At 39.6% G+C, this 24,852-nt stretch overlaps 2 pseudogenes; both read right to left on the bottom strand.

Annotated features, from left to right (window-relative positions):
* Positions 1–3,014: 3,014 nt before the first annotated feature.
* On the bottom strand, positions 3,015–7,975 carry LOC129485371 (cell adhesion molecule-related/down-regulated by oncogenes-like; annotated as a pseudogene).
* Positions 7,976–18,586: 10,611 nt separating this feature from the next.
* LOC129485370 (tripartite motif-containing protein 49D-like) lies at positions 18,587–24,746 on the bottom strand (annotated as a pseudogene).
* Between the last annotated feature and the right edge of the window lie 106 nt (positions 24,747–24,852).

Here is a 24,852-nt window from a genome sequence, read left to right as displayed (position 1 = left end):
GCTATGCCCAAGTTTCCCACTGGCTGTATCTTCCGTCCCTCAAGGGATAAGACGAAACACTGGGAGACACCAACCCCCTACCTACTCCAGCACAGACTTGTAGAGCGTGTGTGAGTGCTAGAGAAGCCACTGTCAACTCCTTTGCAGTGATGTAGAGATTCATCTAGGAGGACTGACAGGCCGTAAAAACTGAGAGCTTTGCTCAATGTCTCACATTAATGATTGATTTTGAATCGGTCATGAAAAGGTACATTCCCAAGCGTCAAAAACAATGGAGACCTCGGTTAGGAACATTAAAGAGGAACTTGGAATCTTTAACATGCTTTGTAGCAACAAATAAACTTCTGGCAGCCAGCCAGAAGTTCACCAGAGAAAACCAGGCAAAGAGAAAGCCAAGAAAAAGTGTCTTTGGATCACTAATTTCTGGAGATCTGGAAGGCTGTGTATCTGTGAAAGCCTGCACCCGCTCAAGAGCAATCAAGGTGGAACGCGGACAAATTTGTAAGCACTCCCCAAGATAACCAATGATTCATCAATAAAGAGCCTTTAGCCCTACTGGCTGAAGAGCTAAAGCACAAATTCTGAGTGAACACTGGGTGAACAATAAATTATTCTGTTCCAGGGAGTGATTCCTAGAAGCTAGACTTAAAAATAAAATCACAATCGTCTCCGGTGATCTGGAAGACTCACCATGCACTGTCGTAGCAGTAACCAGAGAGAGGATCTCTGAGCTGTTAGTCCACTGAATGTGGGACATAATTGTCAACTTCCTGATTTGTGAAAACAGTCTCCAAGCCACACACACATTGAATGGTAAAGGATAAAAATCTAACTAACTAGGAAGGCTTAGCCACAACTATTGAAATACCGATTTAGGTAGAAATAGAGGTAAATAGATATGAATATTGCTGAGTTTCATGTTTAGCTGAATTCATAGTAAATATTTATCATTGTGAATATGTTCATCTCAGAAGCCAAGAGCATACCTACTCTCAGATAAAGGTTTATATATATATATATATATATACATTTATATGTGTGTGCATGTATATTTTTTATATATATATATATTTCAAAGCAGTCATTCATATGTATATTTTTCAATTAGTAAGCTAATTTTCCAAGCACTATTTTTCATATATATACGTATATATACTATATATACGCATATATATACTATATATATACATATATATAGTATATATACGCATACATAATATATATTATATATTATATATACGTATATATAATATATAGAAAATATATATTATATATACTTATATATAATATATATAATACATATATATTATATTATAAATTTATATGTGTATATATACATATATATACACGTGTATATATATAAATATATATACACGTGTATATATACAGTCCCATCTGTTTTAGAGTATGAGGTGAGAGGATCACTTGAGCCAGGGGTTGGAGACAAACCTGGGCAACAGGGTGAGACCCTGTCTCTCCAACAATGACAACAACAAAATTACTCAGCCATGACACTTCAGCCTGTATCCAGCTATTTGGGAGGCTGAGGTCGGAGGACTGCTTGATCTGGAGAGGTCGACCCTGCAGTGAGGCATGATCTTACCACTGCACTCCAACCTGGACGACAGAGTGAGAACCTGTCTCAAAAACAAAACAAAACAAAACAAAAATAAAAAGCTGACTGTATTTATCCATTCTTCCTTATTGCTCTAATAGGTGTATCCTAATATACAATGAGATTGTATACGAGGTTAAGATGGTTAAAAGAGTATAATGCTATTAAAATTTAAATAACTATAGAATTGTATGTCTGCATTACCCTTGTCATTGGAATATGGATCCTGTCACCTTGGTAGTCAGCATAGTACCCAGTAGGTAGTTTTTAAAAAATATATCATAATCATTTATTAATGTGGAAATGATCGTTCCAAAGATAGCTCCAATGTCCTTGTCACGCAGAGGCAGCAGTGGTCAGGAGTTCTGCTGACCAGTGCTTTAGGTGCCTGTTTAAAAGGAAGACATTCTGGAAAAAAAAGTCAGGAAACTTCAGAAAATAAACAACAACAACGACAAACACCTTTTCTTCCAAAATAAGTATTTTCTGACACTCACAACTTCAGGCTGTTGCCCCTGTTGGAAGTGAGAGGATGACTAGTTTCTGGCAGTGTGACACCATGAGCATGCTCCTAGGCTAATGGAGCAGACGGAAGAGCTCCCTCCAAGAGAGGCTGCCGGCAGCCCTCCACTTTTTTCTTCTGAAAATGTCTATCTTTCTTTTCAAGCCACGACTTCAAGTCTTATTTTGTTCCTACTCTTAGAAACAGTCAAAAAGAGCCCCACACCGGCCATTTTATGAATCAATGTAATTTTAAAGCAGAGGGATACTAAAGCATTATTTGTCTCTCTGGCCTCGGTTCCTTTTCCGCATACTGCAATCATTCAACTACATCTTACACTCTACCATGTCCACGACACTGCTTATGACTAGTGACTAGAAGACTGAACATCACTTGTGCCCGCGTGCAGATAGAGAGAATGTTGTCTGGTCATATTACCACTTTAGTGGAAGGCACTCTTTTAAAATTCATCAGCCAGGTCTGCTATTATAAACACCGGGTCAAAACCGTGGTTGACTTCAAAGAGTTGTCAGAAAGTCTGATAATACACTATTGAAAGATGGTTTTCCATCTGAAAACCTGGCTGGTGGCAACCTTCGATTGGCCCCTGCATTTCCTCTGCGCTGAAGCAGCCAAGAGATGGAATCAGTTGCATGAGGAGTTCTTACTGCCACTACAGTTGTTAGAAAATTTGGAATGATCCCTCTGCCCTCCAGGTGATTGAAAGCTATGCAAAACAAGGTTGTTTCTTACTGAGAGCAAGGAAGCAACGGGTAAGAAAAGTTTTCAGGCATAAATAATATAAAAGGGCACACATTTTAAGACACATTCACATGACATTATACTGCAAAAAAAATAATGATTTTCTCCGATTTGAATTAAGATCCTTCACACAGTTCACTCCCAGGCCTGTTTTGTGCAGCTGGTTACTGGCTTGAAGTCAGAAGATGACTGGTTGTTTGCACATCCTCCGGTTTCCTGGGGCCGCTGGAGGACCCCTGAGAGGCTGTCCAAAGGAACACCAGGTGGAGGCCATGTTGTCTTTTCAGCACCGTCCTCTGAGATAGGTGGCAAAACAAGAGGATTCCAACGTAAATTGTTGCTGTCGGTTTCTGAATACTCACAGCTGTCTCCTCTGCTGAACTCTTCTGGATTTTCTGTGCGAACGCAGATGACATCGTTTCTATTATCCTGACAGCACTTTTTTCCTCCTCTGTAACAACACACTTTGTGGATGAACCAAAATCACCAAAAACTGCCACGGATACTGTTACAGGGCCACTCAAAATAATACCAACGCTATTTTTGGCAAGGGATTGGTAGAAACTCAAAGAGAGGAGTTAAGAGAAAGAACTGTCAAAGTTCCCTGATGAATCTTTATATGTTCCATGTTTCTATCCTACTATTTTCCATTATGCAACCATGAGCTATGAGTGGTCACAGGTTTGGCAGAACAATGTAGTTCTACAGGTCCACCACGTTTCTGGACGGTAGAGAGTGGCTCAGAAGTAAAATAAGGTGCCAAGTCTGAACTCATGGAAGAGCAGAGAATCATGACAGTAACATACAGCAGTGTCCATATGGGTCCAAGATTCACATGCAGAGCGCCAGATTACAGAAGCAGGCAAGGCAGGCTTCCAGAGCAAAACCCAGGCCTTGATTCACTTTCCAAGGTACTACAATTCAGGGTAATCAGACGCATTCCTTTACCTTGACTCCTTTCTGCTTACTGAAGACTTTGATCAGTCTTCATGCTGTCCACAGGGAGTCTCCAAAACTCAGAGTAACAGTTGGCTTACATCTTCAGTGATTCAAGTCTGCAAGGTGTATATGATTGTGCTTTGGGGGGGGAAAGCAGATAAGCCACTTTCTGTACTTACAATGGAGTTCACTTCAGTACTATAAACATCACCGCAGTCCTGCTTGTAATAAAGTCCAGACTAGCAATCTGCCTTTGAGTTGAGCTGTTCCCCTACAAGATAAGCTGTTAAGTCATTTCTTGATTTTAGATCTCTCGGCCGGGCGGACTAAGCATCCAGAGTCCCTGTGGGGCCGCCAGCTGGGAAAGCCACCCTCAGGTCCTTCCCTCGGCCCCCCGCGGCGGCTACTATGATGGCGTCTATGGCGGCAGCGGCTGTGATCTGAAGGGGTCTCTCCACGCACCACGCCGCGCAGAGGAGGGCGCGGTGTCTTGCAGGCCAGGATGCAGGCGATTGGTAGGTCAGGCGGGCGCTGGGTCCTGGTTCTTCTGGCACCTTGATTCTGGAGCCCGGCATCAGGGTTCAGGGTAGGGGACCTGGGGCGCGCCCGCGCGGCAGCGCTCCTCCAGGCGGAGAGGAGTGGACATGTAACCCGGCGGGTTCAGGGCTGCCCAGAGCATGCCAGGAGCAAGAGGAGGGATCCTGTGAGAGAAAAGCGAGGCTGGTTGTAGAGTCTGCCTCCAATAAGTAGTTTTTTAAGCCCATCCCTCTCCCTCCACTCACGAGTAGACCACAGAGTCTATTTTGCCCATACTGATGTCTCTCTGTATTCTATGCTTAGCTCCCAATTATAAGTGAGAACATACAGCATTTAATTTTCTGATCCTACATTAATTTGCTTAGGATTACAACCTCCAGTTCCATTCCCATTGCTGTAAGAGAGTTGGTGTGCCCAGAGTAAAATCCTCCATTTAAGCTCCCATTCACAATTACACTGACCCCATTGAGAACCCTATGGTGAAGGTGGGAACAGCCACTGCTGTGACCGCCATGGCTCAGTAAGCCTCCATGAACACTTCCATTTATCTCATTTGCTCCTGAGAGAGTGGTATATTATTACATCATCTGCGCATTAATATCTGATCCTTGATAGAGGTATCCTGGAGCGTCATATTTCTGTATGATATTCTGCTGGCGATACTTCCACAGGCATGATTCAATGAAAACCATAAGAATGAGGCCCAAGACACCCAGCATACAGCCAAGGATCAGATATAACATGTCACTGCTTCTGTGAGGGCTGGTTACTGGCCTCGCATTTCCTTCACTTCCTGAGGAATTCAGAGGGGTACTCAAGCCTTTCAGATACTCAGAAGCTCCAGGAGCACATTTCACTTTAGTCTCGTAGATCATCACATTGCTAAACTCACTTACTTCTTCACTGAAGCACTGCATTTTTTAATGCCATAGGAAGTTTCTGACAGCAGATGGCCAATCATGTGCCACTCCTTTGAACCTTCTGTAACATCCCTCTTATAAACATTGTCGTTGTCATTATCTGTGGGTCAGTAATAGACACAAAAGAATGGAAGTGTTATTGTTACTTCGTGGAAGTATGTCCACATTAGCACAATCTGAGTGACGCTGACAGCCTCTGTGTATATAATGTGAGGTGCGTTATTGCACAGTTGGAAAAAACACTGGGGAACCCAGTCACCTGATAAGGATGAGACGCTGACCTCTGAAAACTCTCTTCATAATGGTTGATTGCAATGATCCAAAATTATTATGTTGAACCTTGTTCTATACTACAAACTTGCACAGGAATTTTGGAAGGAAAGATATGTTCAGCTGCCACCAGCCAGTCACTGGTCCTCATCCATTTATATTTGACCTTGAAGGCAGCGATTGAAGAATTCCCAATTGCCCAAGGAAATCAAGTGACATAGACCAACGTCTCTGATGCAGTGGAGATAATCACGTTATCTGATGCCTCTGAGGCACCACTGTGCCTAGATGAATCTGTAAGCACCACTCCAAAATTGTTGTTTGCAGCTTCTGAAACAATAGGATACTTGTGGGTGCCTACGGGTTGAGAGGATGTCTGGGTGCTTTTTGATGATGCTGTTTTTTCTTTGCTGGTTCAGAAGGTAAGCATGGCAGGCAGGTTTTCACTTGCATCACTTCTTGCTACCAGCAAGAGTTCATAAAGACCAGATGGCTCCATTTCAGCTAAATGAAGCTCACTTTCACTTCCTGGGATTCAAATCCTGTGCCAACTTCCCATCACATCAACGTCATAGTCCAGATTTTGATACTTCACAAAATAGGCATTGATGGGCAGTCCACTTTCCTTGCCTGCCCTCCACACCAGGTTATATGTATCTGGTATGAGAGTCTGTAGGGTTTCAATTTGGTGGGGGCCTCAGGAACAGAGATACCACTGGCATTTTTCTCTGATGTTTCTAGAAACTGCACCGTGATGTACTTTCTCTGGAAATGAGCTGAATAATCCAGTTTCTGAACCATCTCTTATTTTCTTCTTCATTATTCTGAGTAGCAACAAAAAGTGAGACTATTTCTCCTTCTGTTTGTTTCAAAAAGGACAACCATGAGAGGTGGTTCTACCTGCATGGTACCATGTTCATCTGTGGCTTCACAGATGTTTTTCTCCACATGCTCCTGCATCACAGCCTGAGTATGGAGAGAGCTCAAGCAAGCTTGGGACATGATGAAGTAGACAGGCTCTAGGTCCAAGATTCCAGGTCTTGGAAAGTTTGACTTTTGAGATTTAGATCTAAGGACTTAAGAGAGATGGCTGGTTATCAATCCGTGGCTGTCATACCAACAAATGACCAGACCCAACAGCCTGTTGGCATTGAAGGACAGAGTAACAACGTCTCCGTCTACCACTTTTGTTCTTGCTGGTGCCAAAATTATAACTTGCTTGAATCCATTGCCTTTTTCCATTTCAAGTCTTCCAGTGGACTGCATAAATCCAATCTCATTATCTGCTAAACACTGGTGTAGCCTAGTATCTTGCATAATAACCCCACTGAATTTCAGTCAATTTCCTGCAGTTCAATGTCTTGAGGAAGGATGATTAGGCTGTGCATTATGAAACCAGTTATGGTTGGCAGCTGGGTTCCTACAAACATCAGAGATAAAGTGTTCTGTGGAAAGTAGAGACACTATCTGATCCTGTAGTCCCTTAGTGTAGGAGCGTGTTCAAGTACATTAACCATGGATGCCACATATTTTACATCTCCAGAGTTGTTTCCCACCATGCAGAAATCGTTCCCAGAGTCCACTGGGTCAATGCTATCTATGGCAAGATGAGAACACAACCTTCTCCAATTGCTTCCCGGGGCAATATGCTGCCTGTTCTTTAGCCAACACACTTGAGGAGCCAGGACCCCACTAAACACACACTCCAAAGGTACATGTGAATGAACAGCTAATACCTGTGAACGAGCAGGGGAAGAATGCCAAAATCATCTGAAGAAAGGTCACTCACAAGGAGCTTTTGGCCAATGGGTTCAACTTTTAATTCATGTGTGGCCGGATTATAAGCTGCACATTTGTATGATCCCTTGTCCTCCAAGGATACATTCAAAATCTACAGATGTTCTTGTGGAGGATTTAAGTAATTCTTTGTGGAATGCTTCAGCCTCTTCCCCGGATTTTAGCGCACACCTCAGCTTTGTGGTTACTCTCTGATACCCTGCAGCCAATGAAACCAGCACCTTTATTATTTTGCTGTAATAAAATGCTTTGTGGATGAATCAAAATCACCAAGAACTGCTGTGGATACTGCTACAGGGCCACTTACAACAACATTGACCTATTGTTGAAAATGCATTGGCAGTAACCCAAAAGGGAGGAGTTAAGAGAAAAAAATTGTCAAAGTCTGCTGATGAATCTTAATGTATTCCATGTTTCTATTCTATTTTTTCCATTATGCGACCTTGAGATGTGAGTGGTCACAGGTTTAGCAGAACAATATAGCTCTACAGGTCCACTAAGTTTCTGGATGGCAGAGGGTAGCTCAGAAGTGAAATAAAGTGCCAGGTCTGAACTCCCAAAAGAGCAGAGAATTGTAAGAGTAACAGACGGTGGTGTCCATAAAGGGCCAAGATCTGGATGCAGAGCGCCAGATTACAGAAGCAGGCAGGACAGGCTTCAAGAGCAAAACCCAAGCCTTGGTTCATTTTCCAAAATACTGTAGTCCAGGGTAAGCAAACACATTCTTTAACCTTGACTCCTTCCTGCTTACTAAAGACTTCAATCAGGGACAGTCTTCATGCTGTCCACAGGGTGTCTCCCAAAATGAGAGTAACAGCTGGCTTACATCTTCAGTGATTCAAGTCTGCAAGGTGAATACACTTGTGCTTGGGAGGGAAAGCAGAGAAGCCACTTACTCTTCTTAGCCTGGAACTCACTTCAGTGCTAAAAGCACATCACAGCAGTTCTGCTTGCAATAAAGTCCAAACTAACAATCTGCCTTTGGGTTGAGCTTTTCTCTTACAAAATAAGCTGTTAAGTCATGCCTTGATTTTAGGTCTCTCCACGGGGCGGGCTAAGCATCTAGCGCTCCCGTGTGGCAGCCAACTGGGAAAGCCACCACTGTGTCATGCTCTCCGGTGTGAGGCAGCGGCTGTGGTGGCGGATGTGATCTGAAGGGTCCCCTTCAGGCCTGGCACAGGGCAGAGGAGAGTGTGGTGCCTCCCACGCCAGGGCAGAAGCGCTGGTGGGGAGAGCGGGCCGCGACGTCCCAGGTCTCCTTGCACTGAGTGACCTCAACAGGGAACCAGGTCTCAGGGGAGTGTAACTTGGTTGGGGGTGGGGTGCGGACTGACAAGACCCATCTCTGAGGCAATGCTACTCTGAATGGAGGCCTGCCTATAGGTAACCAGGTGGTCACAAGGCCCAACAGGAGCTGGAGAGGAGCAGGAGGAGGAGCGATCCCAGAGAGAGACAGGCAAGGCAGGCTGCAGAGACCGCCCCCAGTCGGTATTTTTTTAACCCATCCTTCTCCCGCCACCCTCAAGTAGTCCACAGAGTCTATTTTTCCCATATTGATGTCTATGTGTGTTCAATATTTAGCTCCCCCATGTAAGTGAGAATATACAGCATTTGGCTTTCTATCCTGCGTGAATTTGCTTAGAATTAAGGTCTCCAGCTCCATCCACATTGTTGTAAAGGATGTGATTTCATTCTTTTTACGGCTGTATAGTATTCCATGGTGTATATGTACCATATTTTATTTATGCAGTCTACGATTGATGAACTCCTGGGTTGATTAGGTCTGTGCTATTTTGAATAGTGCAGCCATCAACGTAGGAGGTTATGTGTCTTTTTGGTAGAATGATGTATTTTCTTTTGAGTATATACTCAGTAATGAGATAATTGTATCAAAAGGTAGCTCCGTGATAAGTTCTTTGAGAGATCTCCAGACTGTTTTCCATAGTGGCTGCACTAATTTACATTTCTTGCTCTATGTTTAGTTCACAAAATTTCTACTAGACTCAGCTCAGGGCTGCGGCCCTGACTGCAGCAGGTGCTGGGGCTTCCCTAAGTCGATGCTGTGCAGAGGTAAAGAGAGTGCTCAGATCGCAGGGTTGTGAGAAGAGAAGCAGAGGAAGAAGTTAAGGAGAGGGCCACATTTGGATGCCCTGAGGAGGGATGACAGGCAGATGTAAGGAAGGTGGTACTGTGCTAGTCACTGGTGACATCTTCCCAGTTCCAAAATCTCCTGGAAGGCAGGAAGCCTCACAATTCCCAAGCATGCTGCAGTTCTGGAGGGCACAGGGCTACTATTGTTCCCAACGTGACCCTCTTTTCTCCCAATAAACATGGGACTCTGAAGCCAGGAGTCAGAATGAATTATCTTCCACCCACACAACGCTTAAACCTTTGAATTATGATTGAATTACACACACACACATGCGCAGGCACACACAGGCATCCGTCTCTGTAAGAAAACGTCCTTAGCTAATGCTAGACAGATCTGTGATCTGTAATTATCTCTACCCTTCTGGCAACAAGAATAGTGAATTGATTGACAAAATTGATTGACTCCTGGAAAGTAGTGTAAAAATGTAATATACATGTAATACACATGGTGTACTCCCCCAGGGACATTAGCAGCAACATTCTTCTAGAATATTACAAATAATATCAGAGGGGGTGTACACCCATAATGTACATAGCTTGTAAAATTAGGAGCAGCATCTCCCTAAGATATTATGAATAATATCACAGAATGTGTACACACATGGCTAATACCCCATGTGATGTCAGGAGTTACATCCTTCTAGTATGTTAGGAGTAATACCACAAAGGTGTTCACACATGGATAACAGCGTATGTAATATTAGGATTAACATGCCTCAAAAATATTACAAATAACATCACAGGGGGTGTGCACACATAACATACATGCCCTGTGACATTAGGATTACAGTTCCCTGACACATTACGAGTAATATCGGAGAGTGTACACCTTCTGTGACATTTGGATTAATGTCCCCTGGATAGTACAAATAATATCACAGGGTGTACATTCCCTGTGACCTGAGGAGTAACATCTTTCTTGGATAATGCAAATAATATCACAAAATGTACAGCGCCTGTGGCATTGGGAGTAACATCCACCTAGGATATTAGGAATAACATCACAGGAAGTATACCCCGTGTGACAGTAGGAGTAACCTCCCCCAAGGATATAATGAACAAATACAGAGGATGTACATGTATTGTGACATTAGCAGTAACATCCATTTAGGATATTATGAAAAGTATCACATTGTGAACACCCCCTGTGATATTAGGAGTAACATCCCCCTACAGTATTGGGAACAATATCCCACGGTGTACATTCCCTGTGACATTAGAGGTAACATTTCTTTAGGATATTATGAATAATATTACAAGATGTACAGCCCCTGTGATATTAGGAGTAACATTTCCATAAAATATTATGAATAATATCACTGTGTATACACCATGGATGACATTAGGAGTAACAGCTCCCAAAACTATTAGGAATAACTTCACAGGGTGTACATCCTCTGTGACATTGGGAGTACCATCTTTCTAAAATATTATGAATAATATCGCAAAAGGTACACCCACTGTGACATTAGAAGTAACATCCACCTAGGATATTATGAATAATATCACAGGGAGTACACCCCCAGTGACATAAGAAGTAACATCACCCGAGGATATAAGAAATAATATCAGATTTTGTACATGCATGGTGACATCAGTAGTGACATCCTTTTAGGATATTGTGAATATTATCATAGTGTGAACACCTTCTGTGACATTAGGAGTAACATCATCCCACAATGTTGGGAATAATACCACAAGGTATACACCGCCTGTGACATCAGTGGTAACATTTCTTTAGGATATTACAAATAATATGACAGAGTGTACAGCCCCTGTGATATTAGGAGTGACATACCCAAAAAACCTTACAAATAATATCACTGTTTGTACACCCCGTGTGACATTAGGAGTAACATCCCCTGAAACTATAATGCATAACTTCACATATTGCACACCCTCTGTGATATTAGGACTTAACCTCTTCCTAGAATGTGACGGATAACATCACAGGATGTACACTCCCTTGACATGAGGAGTAACATCACTCTAGGATATGATGAATAATATAACAAAGTGCACACAATTTGTATGGTAGGAGTAACATCCCCCTGGGATACTAGGAATCATAGCACAGAAAGCACACCCCCTGTGAAAATAGGAGTAACATCCCCTTAGGATATTACAAACAATATCACAAGCTTTACACGCATTGTGACATTAGTAACAATATCCAGCTAGTATATTTTGAATAATATCACAGGGTGTACACATTTGTGACGTTAGGAGTAACATCCCCCAAGAATATTACGAATAATATCACAGAGTGTACACACCCTGTGACTTTAGGAAAATCATCCCCCTGGATTACCACGAATAATGTCACAGGATGTTAAACCACTGTGCCAATAGGAGTAATATACTTGTAGGATATGACGAATAGTATCACAGTGTGTACACCCACTGCGATATGAAGAGTCATTTTTCCTAAAATATTATGAATAGTATCACAGGGTGTACACACATAGAGAACAACTGCTGTGATATTAAAAGTTATACCTCCCTGGGATATTGTGAACAATATCACAAGGTGTACATCATGTGTGTACACCCACTGTGATTTTTAAAGCAATATCTCCTTAGGATATTACAAATAGTATCAATAGGTGTACACACCCTATGACATTAAGATAACGTCCCTTTAGGGTATTCCAAAGAGTATCCCACGGTGTAGACCCCATGTGACATTAGGAGTAACATCTTCCTTGGATATTACGAATGAGATCACAGGGTTGACACCTCATGTGATTTTAAAAGTAAAATCCCCCAGGAATATTACTAATAATAACACAGGGTGTACACCCTTGATGTTAGGAGTAACGTCCTCCCAGGTTATTACGAATAATATTCAGAAGGTGTACACACAGAAGGTGACATTAGTAGTAATATCCCACTAGTATAGTGTGAATAACATCACAGGGTATACACACCTGTGACATTAGGAGTAACATCCCCCTGGAATATTCTGAATAATATCGCTGTGTTTACACCTCCTGAGACTTTAGGGGTATCATCCCGCTAAAATATTACGTAAATAATTGTAAAATTATGAGCATCTCCCTAAGGTATTATGAATAATATCACAGGATGTGTACACACATGGCGTATACCCCACGTGATGTTAGGAGTTACATCCTTCTAGTATGTTAGGAATAATGCCGCAAAGGTGTTCACACATAGTTAACAGCATATGTAATATTAGGATTAACATCCCTCGAGAATATTTCAAAGAACATCACAGGGGCTGTGCACACATGATGTACATGCCCTTTGACATTCCGAGTACATTTCCCTGACACATTTCAGGTAATATCACAGTGTTTACACCTTCTGTGACATTTGGAGTAACGTCCCCTATGAGAGTACGAATAATATCACAGGGTGTACATCCCCTGTGACCTGAGGAGTAATATCTTTCTAGAATACTATGAAGAATATTACAATGTGTACACCCACTGTGTCATTAAAAGTAAAATTCCCCTAGGATATTATGAAAAATAACACAGGGAGTACACCCCTTGTGATATTAGAAATAACATCCCCCGAGGATAAAGCGAATAAAGTCAGAGAATGTACATGCATCGGGACATCAGTAATAACATCTCTTTCAGATAACATGAATAATATCAAAGGGTGTACACGCATTGTGAAATTAGTAGTGAACTCCCGCTAGTATATTACGAATTTTATGACAGGGTGTATATGCCCTGTGACATTCATACTAACGTTTTCCTAGAATATTACAAAGAATATTAAAGGGGGTACAGGACCTGTGATTTACGAGTAACATTTCCATAGAATATTACACTGTGTGTACACCCCGTGTGACATTAGGAGTAACATCCCACAAAACTATAACGAATAATTTCACACAGTGTACACCCTCTGAAACATTAAAAGTAACATTTCCCTAGAATATTATGATAATATCAACAGAGTGTACACCCCCTGTGATATAGGGAGTAACATCTTATAAAGATAATACGAGTAATTTGATAAGGTGGACGAACCCTGTGACATAAGGAGTAAAATCCCTCTAGGACATTACGAATATCAAAGGGAACACACGCCGTGTGACAATAAAAGTAACCTCCCCTTAGGATATTACGAATAATACCACAAGGTGTACACACACTGTGACATTATTATTAATGTCCCGCTAGGATATTGTGAATAATATCACAGTGTGTACAGTCCTGTGACATCAGGATGAACATTCCCTTACAATATTACGAATACTATAGCAGGGTGTCCACCCCCTGTCATTTTGGCAGCGCCATCCCCCTAGAATACGGAAAGTAACGTCCCAGGGTGTTAACCAAGTGTGGCAGTAGAGGTAAATTCCTAGTAGTGGAGTAATGTCACTCCCCTCTCCCCGCCTGGATATTAGGATCCACATCGCAGGGGGGCGGGCGGCTCCCGTGGTGTAGGGAGTAATGTCACCCCGCCTCTCCCCCACCAGGATATTACGATCCATGGTTGACACACAGCGTGTTTACGTTTTTGTGAGTAATAGCTTCTCCGCCTCTGGAGACTACCAACTGTATCATAGACGGGTCTGCATCCTCTGCACGATTTGCAGTATTAGCATCCTCTTCCCCCTGGATATTAACAACAGTATCACAGGAGTGTTTCTACCCACAGCGGCATTGGGTGTAGTATCATCCTCTCCCACGTTGAAATTAGGAACAATATCACTGGGGGCGTGTACACTCCCTGTGATATCGAAAGTAATATCATCCTCTTTTCTCCTGGATCATGGGACCAATATTAATGGGAAGTGTAGGCTTTCTGCAATATTGGGAGTAATGGCATCCTCTCTGCTTTGAATATTAAGGGCAATGTCACAGGGCGGGTGTACACTCTCTGCGATATTGGCAATAATGTTATCCTCCCCCCAACCTGCACATTAGGAAAAATATCACAGAGTGGGTGTACACTCATCCCCTCCCCTCTAGAAATGATGAACAATATCACAGATGGGTGTACACCGTCAGCAATGTAGGGAGTGATAACATCTTCTCCACTCCTGAATATTAGGAACAATATCAAAGAAGTATTTATACCACCTGCAATATTGGGAGTAATACCATCCTCTCCCACGTTGAAATTCAAAACAGTATCACTGGGGGCGTGTCCACCCCATGTGATACTGAAAGTCATATCATCCTCTTCTCTCCTGGATCATGGGAACAATATCACTGGGGTGTTGTACACTTTCTGCGATATTGGGAGTAATATCCTATCTGCCTTGGAATATTAAGGACAATATCACTAGGGGGCTGTACACATCCTGTGCTATTAACAATAATGTTATCCTCTCCCGCCCTGCATATTAGGAAAAATATCACAGAGTGGGTGTACACCTCTTGCGACATGGGGAGTAATACCATCTTCTCTTCTTCCAGAAGTGGGAACAATATCACACGGGTTTGTACACTTTCTGTGATATTGGGAGTAATATCAGCTTCTCTGCCTTTGAATATTAAAAACAGCATCACAGAATGGATGTACACCCCCTGCGATATTGGGAGTAATATCACCCTCTACCCTCCATTGGTATTTGAAATAGTATCCCAGGGTGGGTGTTCAGCTGCTGCTGTATGGGGAGTCATATCATCCTCTCCCTTCCTGGATATTATTAGCAACAATATCGCAGTGTGGGTGTGCACAGCCTGCGACATTGGGAGTAATATCACCCTCTCCCCCTCCGGATATTAGGAAAGATATCACAGAAGGAGTGTACACTCCCTGCGATACTGGGAGTAATATCATTCTCTTCTTCTGTGAATATTAGGAGCAATATCACCGGGTGGATGTACACCCACTGCTGTATTGGGAGTAACGTCATACTCCACCCCCTGGATATTCGGATCAATATCACCGGATGGGTGTACACCTACTGCCATATTGAAAGTAATACCATGCTCTCTCCCTCCCTGGACATTAGGAACAATATCATATGTGGGTGTACACCCACTGCGGTATTAGGGGTAATATTATTATTAATTATTACTTTTTTATTATTAACATTAATATTAATTACCAATATCAATATTGAGAAATAATTGCTAATAAAAAGTTTTCATATTATTATTAATATTAATTATTGGTACCCAATATTATTGTTTTCTAATTAATAAGATCACTATTAAATGTTAATATCAGTCATTATTAATAATTAATGTTAATAATTTTATTGTTATCATTAATATAACTATTTAATAATTATCATTATTATCGGTATTGATTTTAAATCACTCACTTAACGAAAACTCAGGCTACATACAACTACGCAAAGGGCCTAACATTGTAAGCCCATAGGGACTGCTTCAACCATTCGCTGACACAATAACATTTTTCAGCAAAGAACCCCTATGGCCTTCAACATCTACTATTACCCTTTATGTTATTGCTCCAACCCTGGCCCTTTCTATCGCTCTCCTATTGTGAACCCCCCTCCCTATACCAGATGGTCTAATTGATTTTAATATAGGCCTCCTATTTTTACTAACTATATCAAGCCTAGCCGTCTACTCCATTCTATGATCAGGATGAGCAATTAAATTCAAATTATGCACTAATTGGCGCATTACAAGTTGTAGCCCAAACAATTTCATAAGAAGTAACCCTAGTCGTTATCTTGCTATCAATTCTACTGATAAGTGGCTCGTTTAACATATATGCACTCATCACAATGCAAGAAATCCTCTGACTGCTCCTATCATCATGGCCCCTAGATATGATATGACTTGTCTTCACACTAGCAGAAACTAATCGAGTCCCTATATTATATATATGTAATTTCTTATATATAAAATATATTATATAAAATATAAATATAAAATATTATTTATGTGATAAATATAATATAAATATTATTTATATGATAAATATAACATAAATATTGTTTATAGTTAATAATTATTATATTTATATATATTTATCATATAAATAATAATATAATATATAAATAAAAATATAATATTTAATATATAATATATTTTATTTAAAATATAAATACATAAATATTTACCTATATTACATACTACATTATATATATAATATATAATTATATATAATTTTTATACCCTCTGTAGAGGGAATTATTTTTGTTTCTATATCCATCCATAATAAAATACTATGTCTGTCCCTAATAAAAATACTAGGGTAAAATAGGAACGATAGTCACGTAAGAGACAAAAGAAAGACTGTTAGTATCAACATATTGATACATATAGATGGTGTTTGTTTTTACAGGGTTTAGTAAAATGCATTCTAGTTTTCTAAACAATTTCCACATTACAGTGTGTTTGTTTTTCTCTCTTTCATGATTGGAAAGAGTGCAACAATATACATCCCTATACAATCATCCTTGATTACATCTAAGGGAATTTCTCCAGTAATAAAATTACAGGGTTAATATATTCATATAGGCATTACAGGGTAACCAAACAACATTCCGAATTCTTTCATCAGCAAAGCCCAATGTAATCCTAATCCAGGTAGCCACTCTAATTGATGCAATTAACTCAGATACATAAATAAATACATATATATGTATATCTCTGCATGCGTGGATGCACTTAAATGGTTTTAAATACCATCGACTTTTCCTCTCAAACAGTATTTTTATTGAGAATGAGGTATATTCACTAGTTCATCAAAAATATTTTTAAAATTCTTAGATGATTATGTTTGTTACAGTGACTAGCTGGATTAGAATTAGATCGGGTTTAAAACAATGAAAGAATCTGGGAGAGGGGGCAGAGTGTGGGTTGTTAATTAGCACATGGATCAAAGGAGATTACTGATGTGTTTAGAAGCCACAACATTGACAGAATAAAAGCCAGAACTAAAAATCCAATTGTAGATCTCTTTACTGTGGTATTTTCTGCCATTTCTGCTCCATAAGACACACCTTAACCACTTTGTCGTGGTATCTGAAGTATTCTATTTTAGTCTAAATAGCATTTTCTCTCAAACACATTCTGTTTCTCTCCTTCATCTTCCCTCCCTTCTTCCTTCCAGTTGTATTTTCTCACTAGAGAACACTAGCAGAATGTTCTCCCAAATTTCAGATTTCAGATACGCATCTGTAAAATAATCTTATGGAGACACATCTTAGTTGCTACTGAATAATTGGATGTTTTCATAAGTTCACAGCATTACTACTGTCCTGCAAAAAATGGTTTCCCACTTCCACAGCAAATCTCATCATTGACTCTGCCATCCAAGTTTATTCTATGCTAATCTGGAAGAATCTGGAAAAATACTTAAAATACATTTTAAGTATTCATCATGCACATGTATTGTATTTTATTTTATATATGTTCGAGTGAATATCTTTCTCCACTAATGGTTTGCATTTCAATTCTGGTATCATGTTTTTTGAAACACAGAAGTCATCATTAATTTAAACCAAATAATTTTTTTAATTGTTAATTTTTGTCCTGGTTAAGAAAGGCTTATGAGAATATTGTATCATGTTCCCCTTACCTTCAGGACTTGAATCTATTTGGAAATGATTGTGTGTGTTTTGAGGTAGGAGTCAATATTTAGTTACTTTTTAAAAAAAATTCAATTAATCCAGCATTGTTCTGATCACCTTGTGTATTTCAATGTAGAAGAGCACACTAATAATGCGGGATTATTTATATATGTGGTGAGAATTCCAAAATGAAGCCCAGCATGGAAGGTCAGGTGATATTAACTCAAGGGATAGATTAGTACAATGAAACATGATGGATAAGTGCGATATAGTTAGATAAAGAGAAAGAGAAACACTTCACAGTTATCATTGAGACTTCACTCCAAGTTTTTGCATGAAGCGAAAGATCCCCACTGTCTTCCGCAGATTGTAACTTCATTCAAACATGTCTGTCATCTATTATTTCACTCAGTGGCAGTCAGAAGTGAAGAAAAGAGAAAACAGAGAATATATTTTATGCCATGATCATGAATAATGATTTTTCAGAAATTAATTAATAAACAACCAATAGATATACTTTTAGTGTTTTTACCGCATTTAATAGTAACACAATAAATGAGTTTTAATAACATTAGAATGCAATTCAAGACATGGAACAGAACCTATTTGTCCTGTTTGATAAGGCACAAGGAAGAAAGCTTTCTGTGATAAAGGGTTTCCCACAGCAGATGAACACATTTCTGATTTGTCTCTGGCCAGAGGTGAATACAGCAAAAGACAGGCCTGAGAGGAGGTGAGAAGGAGCAATTAGGGATGGTGTATATGGGGGAGCTTTGATTAACATCAACAAAGCTCACAGTTCTAGCTTCACAATCCAGGAATAATCCTATGTGGCTGGTAGGTCTTGGGACATATTGCAGTGTAATTGTGGAGGTGGTAAAGGGACTGCACTGAATGTCGTTCTTAACACACCCAAGACTAAAGAGTCCCTCCTCTCCATATATATTGCCATTCCGATTCTTCCCTTGCCAATACTTATTACAGACACCAAAAGCCCAATTCCAAGAGTCCCCCACATGGGCCCCCCAGTAATATTTGCCGGAGGTGAAACTCTGAGCACCCCATGCAAGAAAACTTGTAGGTGTTGCAGTGATATGTGGGGCATTTTGATGGTCACATCCAATACAAATGCTTCTCAAGTGTACACATCGAAAGATATGACTGTTGGCTTCATTATGATGCAGAGCAATATCCACTGCAAAATAAATAAATAAATAAATAAATAAATAAATAAATACAAAGAAAGAAAGAAAGAAAACATGCATAGACAGGTGTAAATAAGCAAAAAGCATTCTATCAAGAAGTTAATTTACCAGGAAATGTAAAGTCACAAGGACACTTTTGCTTGTAACTTCTAATAAAGTATAGAGATGATTAATATTATCTACAAGACAAACAAAACGCTAACCACAGATATTAAAAGAGTTTTGAAAACTTACACACTGAGAGCCAAATGTAAGACCAACTTCTTTCAATCCAATTTTCAAAGCAGAATTTGCACATTATATGCCCTAAATGCTATGCTGTTATCAAGATCATTATTTAGAAATGTTTCTTATTCTTAAAAACTAGTGCTATCATTTTGGAATGAAAGTGAAGATTTTCAGTTACTCAAGAACTGCTCTAGATAACTGGATAAAAATCCATAAGTACATGTCAAAAGTGATAATTTAAAGGAGATTTCTGCAAAATCTTTTACCAGTCTCTCTGTGGCCCTCCATGCTAGCTTGGGGCTGAAGCTGGATTTTAGACTTAACATGTAGCTTTTCATATTGCAATTAAACTGAACTTCTTTTTGTATGTAATTTTACTTGTATTCACAAAATGATTTCTTCTTTTTATTTTTACCCATTAACTAATTTTCTTGGAAATACATAATATATATCCATTTAAAAAATTTAAAACCCCAAGAATCTCCAGTAAACTATATTCCCCAAAAGAACAGTTCTTAGCTGTTCAAATGAATACACTAAAGAAATGTAAAATTTTGTATTTAGCATTAAATAACTCACCTTCATTCTGAGCATTGTTCCATCTACTCCTTTTTTAAATTTGCTACACTGCTCCTTTCTCCCATTACATTACTCAGTACATATGAGGCCATAACATATTTGTTTTTGACTATCTTTCAAACTTAATGCTATAAATCTGACTATACAGACATAGATACAAAAGAGTTGCATGATTATATTGTTCACTTACGTCTATAAAGAAGTAAAATATTTGATAAAGGGTGAAATATTACCAGTGTGATCCTAACAATAATAATATTTAGATAGTGGGAGTGCTGCCTGTGGGTGGAGACTTACCTCGGATTTGGTTGAGCCTGTTCCTCAGTCCAGTGATGGGCCCCGCCCTGAGCTCTAGATTCAGAGGCTGGGGCATGTGCAGCAGCACGCACTCACTCCTGCAAAGAAAAACCTGCAGTTACAACATCTACAGCCATAAAATAAATAAAAGTCACTATTTGCATTTAAAAGACATTTCATGAGAATCCTTTGAACCCACAAATTTGATAATTCAAAAATCACTTCCTTTTGGAAATTAATTCCTATTTACAGTTTCCATATTTTAAAGCATAGTGGGAGAGTCTGAGTCAGAATTCAGTCTGATCTTTCTCATTTTTTGCCCCAAATGTGTAAGGTTCCTTAGCCTTATGGCCTTGAGAATATTCAGAAACAAAATTCTGAGTTCCACTTCTTGGAAGACTCCCCTGACATCTTTGTCTGAAATAGCGGGGTTCTGGGGAGACTGCTGCATCTGCTGCTTCCTTTTTAAGATAAAGAATGTGAAACTTGTTCTAGGCAGCTAGACCTGCCTTTTAGAAACAAGCTTTCCTAGAGACTCATACAGTTCTAACACTCCACAGTTTTTTCAATCTATTTTTCAGAACTGTTAACTGATATGTATATAGGTATGAACAACAAATCATCAACTTTGTCACTGCTAAAATACTTCCCCCACTTCTCTCCTGCTTCCTCTGGTGACTTTCTCACCATCCACAAAACAAAACTTCATCTTTCACCTATGCAGGCTTTTAAGCAATAAAACAAAATCAGGAATAAACATGTTCTTTTTAAATTTTCTATCACTATTTATTTATGTATGTATTTATTTATTTGGTGGTCTTGTCTTTTCTGGTGCGGGAATGAAAGTAGACGCGAAAAAAGAATAAAGTAGTATCAATCAATATCTTAATCATTTATGCCATGACTTTGGTAGAGCCTGCTTTGATATTTGTGGAAACTGAAAGAACATACTCTAAAATCCAGGTACACACTCACCTGTATAATATGTCTCCAAAAGCCTGTAAAAAAAAAAAAAATAGAAAGATTTAGTGCAGTTCACAAGATGCGTCTTTCATTAAGTTCAGTGTAAAATATGGAGTCAGTTCCTCAAGATATTATTTCCCTACCATCTTCTCTTCTGTAAAGCATTTTCTATTTCTTCTGTAATGAAAAACCCAGTCAGTCATATTGCCACTAATTAATGTCCTGGGAAGGTCTGAGTCTTGAAGACACTCTCTAAAGAAGCGAAGGGAGAAGAGGCCCAGAGAGTCTGTGCTCCATGGTAACCTCGAATAACCTACTCAGTCATCTTTCCCAGAACCTATTACCCAAATGATTGGATCCCAAAATAATATTAGCCTAGATTCCCAAAACTTCTGATCTTGCCATGTCCTCAAATTAACCTAAATGGAAATGAATCACTCACAATTTTATACATGTTTGACAACCCAAAATGTATTATTGACCTAGTTGTGGAATAGTTATTGGGGCTGTTACCTTGACCATTCCACAAAGTTTTGTGGCTGGTGGATAAAGTAGGATTGACCTTTGGCCTGGTAGAATCCCTTGGCGGGGCTATACTCTCCCAATAAAGTAGCGTTAGTTATGTGAATGTGTTTTTGGAAACACATCATGGAAATAAAGATAGGGAGATGGATTTCAGCCACGAGGAAAATACTTATACATGTGAATAGTCAAAAACCTGAAACCACATTGTGAGTTTGTACCTGAAGTAGCTCCACATCTGGTTTATGGCACATTTCCTTCAGCTCCTCATACATTTCCCTTAAAATCTCCCTCCTATGAGCCATTTTGGCTTTACTTAAATGAAGTTGATGAAAAATATCTCTCCCCTTCTTTTTCAGCATCTCCAAATTCTGTTTTTCTTCTTCATGATGAAATGCAGGCATCTTCTGATACTCAGCTCTAATAGCTTCTAGCCTTAATTTCACATACTCCTGCAGTGATAATGGGTTAGTCAAAAGATAATTGTATTTATCCATCTCCTATTAAATCTCACTGATTCCCTTTGTCTTTCGAAATCCCAACAGTTTAAACATCAGTCTTGCCAGTTCTTAGAATCCACAAATTTTTTTCCTTTCCTTTCTTTCTGCATAAAGATCAACACAGATGTATCTGACCAATTACATTATATTTATTCAAGATAATGTGTGTTCTAAGATAGTTGGAAATAAAAACAAAACACAATTTGAATTTCTCTATTCCAACCCATATTTATGGAAAAGTAAGAACAGTTCATGCTTAAGAGTTGGAGTATAGAGCTATAGTTACTAGAAAGGAAATAATTATTTCTATTTCTGAGATACACAACAAGTTGCTTAAACTCATTATATGTGAAATGACCTTGGACTAACATGTCCAGCTAAATGCATTTTGCCCAGCAAAACCTATCCTAATAAGGCTGCATTTATGATTTGGCCATATTTGTCTCCCTGAGTTCATTTCCTTCAATTCTTTTTCTAAGTCATCCCAATCTGAAACATAGACTTCTTTGTGGTTCCCCGGGCTTCCAAATATACACAAACTCAAAATTACTGCATATGCTGTTCTCTCCAACTAGAATTTTACACACACACACACACACACACATATACATATACGTATACATATATACACACTCATGGTCCATATATATATCCATACACATGTTCATGCTCCCCTTCTGCTTCAAAACTTTGTTCAATTTCAATTTTTCAGTGAGTCTTTTTTCTGACCACCCTATTTAAAACTCAGACACTAATCTCCAGTTTCTGGCCTCTATTGTCCTTTTCTACTTCCCGGCTTGATTATTCTCCAACAAAGAGTCTACCACATTCGACCACATCATGTATTGCACAGACTTGCTTGTTGACCATTTTTGCCTCTCTCATTTGGATTGTATGATTTGTGAGGACAAAGATGCTTTCTTTCTTCCATACTAGCAGGTTTTCTAATTTAATAATTCAACATAGACTAGGTTCTTATGAAATACTTTTCAACACACTAATATTAGCTATCATACCCTCAGAGTATACATCCACAAAGAGAAAATCATTTTTAATATTTCTCTGAAGTCCTCAGAGTTCTCCTTATATTTAGATACTAGTTCCTACATTTTGGGCATGTTTGCATGTCTCCCTCAAGACAGAAATCCGTATTTCTCACCACTTTTCTCATCATATGTTATTATTCAATATTAACTAGTTTAGATTCTTAATTTCATGGTTGCCCTAGATTTCCCCTGTCACTCTTTCTGCCTCAAATTTTCCATGCAATTCCAAATACTACTTGTCCACCAGCATTCAGATTAATGCTGACCCAGGCTCAGAAGGTTCACTTGAGCTTTCCATGACTGTCAAATAACTCTTATGCCCAGCATATCCAACCAGCCCATATAGAATGCTGTGAGATGGCCCAGTTTCTTGTATCTGTTGGTGTATAGCTACAGGTTTGTATGAAAACAAACCAGCATGTTTTGGGTAACATCAATGGTTTTGTTAGAAATCCCATCTAAAAGTCATACTATTCTACATAAGAAATGAGTCCAGTTTTCCTCAATGTTTTCTTTTTTTTTTTAATGGACTCTCAGAATCATTATGGTTTGATATCAAGTTGCTATTTTAAGAGTCACCCATTTGCCCACCGTAAGTTCCTGGAGAAGGTAGCGTAGTACAGGACTAACCTTCCAGTGGCTGATTCTGGTGGTTTCCACGTTCAGGTTTCTCTGATTTTCACGAGCTTTACCCCATAAAGACTGCATTTTCTTTAAAAGCTTCACCTGCAAAAGAGCCACAGATTGAAGCACCAGTGAAGACAGTAAAGTAACATGCAGACCGTTTCATAGGGAGGGGGCCCAGAATGAGGGACAAGTAAGTCCCTAGGAAATGGCATTTCTTCTATTTCCCTTCTTCTTCGTCAAATCTCAGAGGTTTGAAGCTAAGAAAGCCCAAAAGAGAGTTGCTTAAAGGGACTCAGGGTTGGCTTTACCCAATCTCCAAGAAAATAGGCCCACAGGAATTTCATGTGTCCTTAATAGACATAGATATTCAGAGGCATCACTTACCCGGTGTTCCTCAGCAGCCCACTCAACGGGACAGTGTCTGTGATCCCGGTGCTCCTGAGAGCTGGAGCATAGCGAACAGAGCAGGCTCTTGTCCACTTCACAGAACATCTTCTTTGTCTCCCTGTGAGTGCCACACATTTGCTCCTCAGGGCTCAGGAATAGCCAGAGACTGGCTTTTCTGGCAAAGGAAGCCATCTTCTTCAAACGAATGTTAGTTTTGAGGTTACTCTGCTGTGTTGACTTTATTCATTCAAAGCAATGAGTAAGAATTGGGATGTCTTCCCAGTTGAGGTAGAAACAGGGCCTGCAAAAGCTGTGCCCACAGTCCATGGTGACCGGGTCTATGAAGTAGTTCATGCAGATGGGGCAGGTGACTTCCCTCTGGAAGAGTTGCCAGATTCCTGAATTCATACTTCTGAGGAAGAAAGAGCAACATGTCATTTTGGGGTCTGGGTTGATGAAAAGCTTCTGAACATGTGGAGATAAGTGATAGTTCTAATTTCTTCTCTTGACAGTG

The sequence above is a fragment of the Symphalangus syndactylus genome, chromosome 6 (assembly GCF_028878055.3).
Source record: "Symphalangus syndactylus isolate Jambi chromosome 6, NHGRI_mSymSyn1-v2.1_pri, whole genome shotgun sequence".
In the NCBI taxonomy this organism is placed as follows: domain Eukaryota; kingdom Metazoa; phylum Chordata; class Mammalia; order Primates; family Hylobatidae; genus Symphalangus; species Symphalangus syndactylus.
This window is presented reverse-complemented; position numbering and strand designations above follow the sequence as displayed.